General features: G+C 36.7%; 1 pseudogene across 1 annotated transcript; it reads right to left on the reverse strand.

Moving 5' to 3' along the window:
• Window positions 1-3,207: 3,207 nt before the first annotated feature.
• LOC100430214 (protein BTG1 pseudogene) lies at window positions 3,208-5,330 on the reverse strand (annotated as a pseudogene). Its single transcript, XR_013401732.1, has one exon. The product of XR_013401732.1 is annotated as a protein BTG1 pseudogene (transcript).
• Window positions 5,331-10,072: the final 4,742 nt, after the last annotated feature.

A 10,072-nucleotide genomic window follows, 5' to 3' on the forward strand; every position in this document is an offset into this window, starting at 1 on the left:
TCACTTACAACTACCCAAAAAGCGCCCCAAAGGGCATTGGCCTAATGGCTAACGTCAGCATGACCATAAACCACAAATGACATCTCTGACCAGAAATATTCTAACATGAAGATAAACTCCTCCCCAACCAGAGACATGCCTGCCCCAAGATAACCTCCTCTCTGGCCAGAGAGATGTCAGCCCCAAGATAACCTCCCCTCTAACCAGAGACATTCCAACCCTGCAATAAACTTCTCCTCCACACAGAAACATTCCAAGCCTGTGATAAAGTCTCTTGCCCTAAAACCCTTAAATACTCTTAGTCTGTAAGAGAAAGTGGGCCTGACCAAAATCGGCCAGAATCCTCTCTCATGTTGATTCTCCAAAATAAACCTGTCTTTGACTGTTGAGCCACTTTTCATGTTTCTTTCCTCTTTCTTTAACTCTTACAGTAGGAGTGGCTATGCTTATATCAGATAAAATAGACTTTGACTTAAAAACTGTTACAAGAGACAAAAAGGGAAATAATGATAAAAGGGTCAATTCAACAGGAATATATAACAATTACAATTATATACACATCCAACAGTAGAACACCTAAATATGCAAAGCAAACATTGGAAAAACAGAAAAGAGAAATAGGCACCAATAAAATAATAGTAGGAGACTTCAATACTATTTTCAATAATGGATACATCATTCTGACAGAAATCCATATCCAAAAGAAAACAGCAGACTTGAATAATGCAGTAGACCAAATGGACCAGACATATGCAGAATATTCCACCAAACAGCAGCTGAATACATACTCTTCTCATGTGCACGCAGATCTTTCTCCAGGATAGGTCACATATTAAGTCACAAAATAAGTTATAGCAAATTTAGGAAGACTGAAATCATACCAAGTGTCTTTTCTGGCCACAATGAAATTAAACTATAAATCAAAAACAGAAGGAAGACTGGAAAAATAAAAAATACATAGATATTAAACAACAGACTCTTGAACAGTCATTGAGTGAAAGAAGGAATCAAAAAGGAATTTAAAGTGCCTCAATACAAATGAAAACAAAAATAAAAAACACTAAAATTATGGTCTTCAGCAAAAGCACTATTAGGAAGGAAATTTACTGTGATAAATACATACATTAACAAAGAACAAAGATCTTAAATAATCAGCCCAAATTTATACTTCATAAAAGAACAAACTAAGCTCAAAATTAGCAGAGAGAAAGAAATAACATAAGTTAGAGAAGAAATAAATAAAACAAGAAAAGAAAAAAAATCAAAGAGGCTGAGTGGATTTTTTGAAAAAAAATTGACAAATTCTTATCTAGACTAAAAAAAAGAAATGAAGAGACATTATAACTGCTCTTTTAGAAATAAAAATGATCATAAGTGAACAAATATGTCAACTGATTTAATAACCCAGAAGAAATGTGTAATTCCTAAACACGTAAAATATGCCAAAAGTAACAATAAAGACAGTCTGAAAAGATCTATTATTAGCATGGAGATTCAATGAATAATAAAAATCCTTCTAACAAATAAAAACCCAGGATCAGATAGCTTCACAGGTAGATTCTACTACATTTTTTTTTTAAAAAGTGCCAATCTGTCTCAAATGCTTCCAAAAAGTGAGGGAACCCTTCTAAACTCACTTTATAAGGCCAGTAGCACTCTACTACCAAAGCCAGACAAGGACACTACAAGAAAAAAAAATCACAGGCCAATATCTCTGATTAATATAGATGCAAAAATTCTTCAAAAAATATTAGGAAATAGAATCCAACAGCACATTAAAGGGATCATACATCATGACCAAGTGGTATTTATTTTCAGGATGCAAGGATGGTTCAATATGTATAAATTTGTACCATGTTAACAGAATAAAGGGAAAAACATCACATGATTATATAAATGCATGCAGAAAAAGCATTTGACAAAATTCAACATTCTTTCACGTTAAAAACTCTCAAGAAACTAGAAATAGAAGGAGAGTACCTCAACATAATATAGGCTATATATGAAAGGCCCATAGAAAATGTCAGACTCAACGGTGAAAAGTTGAAAGCTTTTCCTTTAAGAACAGGAGCAAGGCAATCATGCCCACTCTTGCTGCTTTTATTCAATATAGTACCAAAGCCCTAGCCAGAACAGTTAGGTAAGAAAAATAAATTAAAGGCTATCAAATCAGAAAGGAAGAGATAAACTTTTTCCTGTTTGCTGATGTCATTGTACTATGTATTAAAAATCCCAAAGTCTCCATTTTAAAAAACTGTTAAAACTAATACACAAATTCAGTAAGATTGCAAGCTACAAAATCAATATACAAAAATCAGCTGCATTTCTATACATCAGCAATAAACTCTGAAAAGGAAATTAAGAGAACAATCCCATTTACAATAGCACAAAAAAGAATTAAACACTTAAGGAAAAACTTTTCCAAGGAAGTGAAAGACTTGTATCTGGAAACAAAACATTGATGAAAGAAATTAAGACACAATCAAATAAAAATATATACCATGTTCACTGATTAGAAGACTTACTATTGTTAAAATAACCATAATATCAAAAGCAATCTACAGATTCAATGCAACCCCTATCAAAATCACATTGGTATTGTTTACAAAAATAGAAAAGGAAATCCTAAAATTTAGAGGGAATGACAAAACACCACAAATAACAAAATCAATCTTGAGAAAGAAGAAAGCTGGAGGACTCACACTTCCTAATTTCAAAATTTAGTACAAAACCACAGTAATCAAAACAGTATGGTGTTGGCATAAAGACAGACAAACATCAATGACAGAATAGAGATCTCAGGAATAAACGCATGCATACAAGCTCAACTGGTCTTTGACAAGGGTACCAAGAATACACTAGGGGGAAAGGATAGTCTCCTTGTTGAAGAGACTTTGTAGAGACTATCCTGGTGTTGAGAAAGCAGTATATCCATAAGCAAAACAATAAAATTGGATATTTATCTTACACCATACACAAGAATTAACTCAAAGTGGATTAAAGACATAAAAGTAAGGTCTGAAACTGTAAAACTGATAAAAGAAAAAATAAAAGAAATGCTTTATGACCTTGGTCTTGGCAATGATTTCTTGGATATGACAACAAAATCACAGACAACAAAAACAAAAATATGTAAGTTGAACTATATCACTGGAAAGCTCTTGCAAAGCAAAGGAATAATAATCAACAGAGTAAAAAGACAACATACAGAATGGTAGAATATATTTGCAAACCATGTATCTGGCAAGGGGTTGCTATCCAAAACATATAAGCAACTCCTACAACTCAACAGCAAAAAAAAAACTAATAACATAACTTTTAAATGGGCAAGGATCTGAGTAGACATCTTTCAAAAGAAAACATACAAATGACCAATAGGTATATGAAAAAAATGCTCAATGCCAATAATCAGGGAAATGCAAATCAAAACCACAATGAGATATCACTTCACACATGTCAGGATGCCTATTATCAAATAAAAGACAACAAGTGTTGGCAAAGATGTGGAGAAACTGGAATCTTTGCATACCGTTGGTGTTAATGCAAAATGGTGCCACTGCTGTGGAAACATGGTATATATATTCCTGTGTATTTGTATATATGTATATGCATGTTATATACACATGCATATATATGCACATATATATGCACACATACATGCACAGTGGAATATTGTCTTTTTTAAATGCCAAGATAAGACACAATTTATTGGAGAGAAAAATTTCTCATCCAAAATATAGAAATCTGTACAACTTTGCCACAATCAATATACATGAACTCTACAAATTTATATCCATTCATAATTTACCAAATAAAAGATGATTAACAAAGTTCACAAAATAGATGAAAATACTTTTACCCAGGAAAGTTACAAACCAGACCTCCACTTTCTAAAATAGAAGTCTACTCTGCCTTAGAAAACTACAAGCTAGCAAATACACATAGAGCTGGCTGGTGCCAACACCACAGTTGAGACAGTATTTTTAAGGGTCTTTTTAAAAACCCGTTGCCATGGCAGATTCTGGTCACTCCCTACTTTCAAGGTCAAAAACACAATACAAAGTTTGACCATTTTCCCAGGTCATGTTTGCTAGCTTGTCTTTATGGACATTTATAAATATTTGCTAGGTAAAAGTCTTGTCGTAAAATTTCCAGTACTACCATGTTTAAAACGTTGAACTATTGAGGTGCCAAAAATGTTAACAATAATTTTCAAGCATGATAGTGCAAATTCCTCTGCAAGATCTACTGCAGAGAAAGGTTCTTTGACATACAGATTTTCTTTAAAGAAATTGATGTAAAAATTTAAGTATGTCTGGGAGAAGCTGAAACCACTCTAGGACTTCACTCCCTAGCAAATAAAGTGATCATTTACTTGGACTCACAGGCTATTAAGTTATTGAAAGGTACTGTACAAAATATGGCACTGCCAACTTTTTAAAAAATGTTTACCGTTCTATCTTGCGCCAGATCTTCACAGCTGTGACATGGTTTAAAGTCCATAATCCATCCCCGATAGGGGCCCATCCAAAGCAAAAATCAAATTTATCCATGCACTATAAGATGATCCATCTTAACCTGATACAGTCATCATACTGTAGTTTTTGGAAGGGCTTGTTCTGCCCAAGAGGAATTCGTCCTTACAGCTTATTCAGCTGTCTACCATTTGCATGTCGGTGTTGTTTTGAGTGCTACCTCCTCCTGCTGGTGGGGCTTTCATACAGCACACAGATGGAGCCATCCTCTCCAAGTCTGTAGGACAGACACCTCATAGTTTCAGGTGAGCGTGAGTCCAACCCAGAGTGTGAGTTCACTTGGGAGAAGCTTGAACAGCTCCTGACTGCTCGGTCCAATCCGCTGTGCTGCCTGTCCAGAGGATCCATTTTACGGTTGATGCGAATACAAAGATAACCTGATCTTTTGCATGGCTTTTCTGGGAATCAGTGATGTTTATAATGTTCTGTCAGCAGTTTCTGCAGGCTGTGGCTGAAGGTCTGCAGCTGTTGCTCGTTCGTGAGCCCTTTGGTGTGGAGAAACTTGGAGACGAAGGACATGGCGGCGGACATCTCGCTTACCCTGGTGGTGGCTCTGGGGTAGAAGGGATGCAAGGAGGCAGAGGTGGGGCGGCCCGGGAATGCCGGGGCTTGGCTGCGCTGCCCCAGCTGCTGAGCAGCCCCCAGGGCTTCCTCACAGAGCAGAGGGCAGAGAGGAAGAGAGGGCGTGAGGGGCGGACGGCTACTTTTTTCTTTCTTTAGAGTAAAAAAGTTATTTTCTGTACAGGAAGAGGACGACGAGAGGAAGAGAGGAGCGATGGCGGTGTGGTTACATGGCTAGGACCTCCCCAGCTGCCTCCGCCCCTAGCTGCGCAGCCTCTGAAGATCCCAACAGTTGCATTTTCAGCACCAAAGGGCGAACTTCTTTAAAAAGAAGAGCTACTCAGGGGGCTGAGGCAGAAGAATGGCGGGAACCCAGGAGGCGGAGCTTGCAGTGAGCCGAGATCGCGCCGCTGCACTCCAGCCTGGGCGACAGAGCAAGACTCCATCTCAAAAAAAAAAAAAAAAAAAAAAAGAAGAGAATTATGCTGTATACGACAAAATTAACGAATCTTGAGGACATTATGCTCCGTGAAATAAGTCGCAGAAAGACAAATATTGCATGTTTCCACTTACATGATTTACCTAAAACAGACAAATTCATAGAACCAAAGAGTAAAATACTGGTTGTCAGGGGCTAAATGGAAGAGGGAATGGGGAGTTTGCAATCAACGGACATAAAATTTCAGTGAAGCAAGGTAAATAAGCTCTGGAGATCTGCTCTACAACGCTGTACTTATAGTCAACAATAATGTATTGTACACTTACAATTTGTTAAAAGGGAGATCTCATGTTAAAAAGTACCACAATAAAATAAAATTTTTGAAAGAAAGACACCTGGGGGTCTTTTTCTTGTAGCAACTGAAGTAAATAAAGATGTATGCGTGTGTGGGCATTAGTTTATTTTCTCTTAAGGAGAGGTCTGGATTATAGCCTCCATCTTGAGACTGGAGTCAAGCACTTGAGGTGGGGACTGATGGAGAGATTGGAAGTGGCATTCTTCTCCAAAACACCATGGATTCTGTAGTCCCTTATGCAATTCTGCTATGATAGTTATGGAGACCAAGACAGGCAAAGTCTAACCAGGGAAGGAAGCGTTCCATAGACTTCCTTCCAGTTCTACCAAGGTTGATATTGAGAGCAGGGTTCTTGCCAGCAGCATTCAACCCAACAATCTATACTTTCTAGAACCATCTCTACCTTTGATTTCTGCAAAATAACACTTGTTTATTTTTCTTCTGAGGCCCCTCCTTCACAGACCCGTTTCTGGATATCTTCTTCTTTATCAGACCTCTAAATGTTGAGATTCCTCTAGATTTAGATCTACACTCCTTGTTCTTTGCACTCTACATTTTCTTCATTCATTTCTACAACTTTTAATAGCATGTATAGGTAGCTCCCAGATTGCTATTTTCACCGTGATTCTCTCGCCTCATACTATTCCCCTCTTTGGTGATGATGTGTCAGCACACTGGCCCTCTCTAATCTTGAATACTTTATTTCTGTCTGGGGAGTTTAGCACATGCTTCCCTCTGCCTATAATGTTGTATAACTTGCCCTCTCCCTTTTTGCAAGGATCATTCCCAGCTTAAATGCCATATCATAAGAGAGGTCTTCCCTGAATGCACAATCTATGTTGGATCTCCCTAGATAATCAGGAAGAAAAGAAACATTTTTTTCTTTCACAGCATTTATCACCATATGGAATTACCTTATTTAATTTATTTGTTTATATACTTTGACCTGTATTCTTCCACAGGAATGTAAAATCCCCAATGACAGGAACATGTGGTTTTTCTTCACCACAGAAGAGTATCTGATACAAAATAGGCTTTAAAATTCTTGTGAACTGACTAAATAATATCCATCTTCTCTACTTGATTGCTTTACTTGCCACACATCCCCAGTACCTAATTCAAGAGCCTGGTTCATTGTCAGCCCTTAAATATTGACTGAACCCAATTAATCAATTTTTCTTCAACTTCTGAACTCTGTGCCCAGCTCCCTACTGAATAGCTTCACTGGATATCTCAAAAGAACCTCAAATTCAATATGTCTACTTTCCCTATCTGTTATTAGCAACACAACCCAGCACTTGCCCTAGTAGGAAATCTACAATCATCCTTTACTTATCTCTAAAACGAAAAAAAAAAAAAAAATCCACAACTTTTTCATAAAGTTTTGAGTGCACTAAATGAAATAAGCAAAGTGCCTATCACAATGCCTGGCATACAGTATCTATAAATAGTAGTTTAGCTATACCCGTTTTCATTGATTCAAAGAGGCACGTCTTTTCACATCTCTGAAATCAAGATATGTTTTGTGATAAGTAGTGTTTCGTAATTGGATACACATCCAATGATTAATCAGGTGGAAATTTTTTCTTTAAATACTTTGTTAGAAAATTGTGTCCTTTACCTCAATGGTGCTTCAGATGTGATAATTTGCAGTAACACAACTTCTCTCTCCAATGTGCCGATACATATTAAAGTAGTAATTACGTCACATCATATACATTTTAAATACATATTTTTCTCACTCTTCCCACTGTTGTAATCTTACACTGGACCCTCATTTTCTTTCAACTGAACATTGAGTTAGCCCCATGAATGGTCTCCCTGCCGACTATATTGCCCTTCTCCAATGTGTGTGTCATATTCATGCCAGAGAAATCATGTTTCTCTTGTGCCTCACTCACTTCATTATCTACACAACTGCCTGCAGAATGGAATCCAGATTCTTTCATATGGCACACAGGGCTCTGACTCTCTCTCTCTCTTTAGCCTAATCCCTAAGCAAGCCACAGTCAAGCTGACCTTCTTTCTGTACTTGCAGATTACTTAACACCCTATGTTGTTTCACAACCCATGTCCTTTATCACACTGACTTATCTTGAAAATATTTTGTATCAGCTGGAATCCCTCTGGCAATAAATAACAGAAAAGCAACTAGCAGTTGCTTAAACAAATAGGAAAGTCCATAGGCTGATGTTCCAAGGTTGATAGAATTGCCCAATAATGCTGATGAGGACCAAGGCCCATTTTATCTTTCAGACTTCCTTAACAAGCAGACCTTCATCCCCCTGCTTGTTACTTTGCTGTCTCAAGATGGTCATTGAAATATTAAATACCACATCTATTTTCCATTAAGTAAGAAGAAGGAAGGACATTCAGGAGTATGCCCACTACAACTCTTCTTTTTAAGAAAGAAAATGCTTCCCATAAGCCCTACCCAGCAGTTTTCTACTTACATTTCATTGCCCAAACAGCACCTTAGTCACTCTGGTTTGAAGATGCCTAGAGAGAGGGATGTTGTGGGTAGTTTAGCCAATAAGCAGTGTCTGCCACAGTCTGCTTGGAAAATATCTTCTCCTTTTTTGTGAGATTCAACTCAAGAGTTATATCTTAGAAATTTAGAAATGTATATATGTATATAAATTATATTGATATTTATATAAGCATACATAAAAGACAGATATATAAATATATATATAGTATGTACTGTTTCATCATTAACTGAATATTTATCAAACACCTGTACACAGGGCATAGTATGTACTATTCTAGACACTCTGAATACAGCAATGAACAACTTCCTTTCATTTGTGGAATTTACATCCTAGTGTTTACCCTTTGATCTAACTTTTTCACCTCTAGTAACTTACCTTACAGACTACACCTCAAAAACAAGGATGCTCACTGAGGTGATAACTAGAATAACAAAAATCTGATTGAATATCACTATGGGATTGATTATAATATACATAAAATTATAAAATGTAATTATTCAAAAGAGTATATTCCTGTTAATAGAGACATACTAACATGAAAAGCTGTCTCCAATATATATTTTAATTTAAAAAATTGAAAAGCAAAATGTATAGTAAACTCTCACTTTTAAAAGGAAAATCCATCCCCAAATTCATATGGAATCTCAAGGAATCTGAAATAGCCAAAACAACTTTGGAAGAAGAACAAAGGTATTAGACTCACACTTCCAGGCTTGAAAGCATATTACAAAGATACATTAATCAAAACAGTATGGCACTGGCATAAAGACAGACAAATAAACCATTGGAATAGAATGAATAGCCTAGAAATAAGCCTGTTTGTATATGGTCAATGATCTTCAACAAGGGTGCCAAGACCACTCATTGGGAAAATTATAGTCTCTTCGACAAATGGTGTTGGGAACACTAGAAACGAAAGTTAAACCTTTATTTTACACTATTTACAAAATGTAACTTATATTAAAGACATAAGCATAAGACCTAAAACTATAAAATTTCTAGAAGAAAACAGACCAGATGATCTCATGACATTGGATTTGTCAATGACTTCTTAGATGTGACACCAAAAGCACAGGTAACAAAGAAAAAATAGATAAATGGGACTGAATCAAAATTGAAAACATTTGTGCATCAAAGGACACAATCAAAAGAGTGAAGGGAAACATACAAAAGGGGAAAAGTATTTACAAAGAATATATTTAGAAGTTACTATCCACAATATATAAAGAACTCCCACAACTCAACAATGAAAAAATCAAATAACTAGATTTTAAAGTACACAAAATGTTTGAATAGATATTTCTCTAAAGAATATATACAAATGGCTCAAGCCTGTAATCCCAGCACTTTGGGAGGCCGAGACGGGTGGATCACGAGGTCAGGAGATCGAGACCATCCTGGCTAACACGGTGAAACCCCGTCTCTATTAAGAAATACAAAAAACTAGCCGGGCGAGGTGGCGGGCGCCTGTAGTCCCAGCTACTTGGGAGGCTGAGGCTGGAGAATGGCGTAAACCCGGGAGGCGGAGCTTGCAGTGAGCTGAGATCCGGCCACTGCACTCCAGCCTGGGTGACAGAGCGAGACTCCGTCTCAAAAAAAAAAAAAAAAAAAAAAGAATATATACAAATGGCTAATAAACATTGAAAAGGTGCCCAACATTACTAATCACCAGAGAAATGCAAATCAAAAT

This window comes from Macaca mulatta, chromosome 11 (assembly GCF_049350105.2).
Source record: "Macaca mulatta isolate MMU2019108-1 chromosome 11, T2T-MMU8v2.0, whole genome shotgun sequence".
NCBI lineage: Eukaryota > Metazoa > Chordata > Mammalia > Primates > Cercopithecidae > Macaca > Macaca mulatta.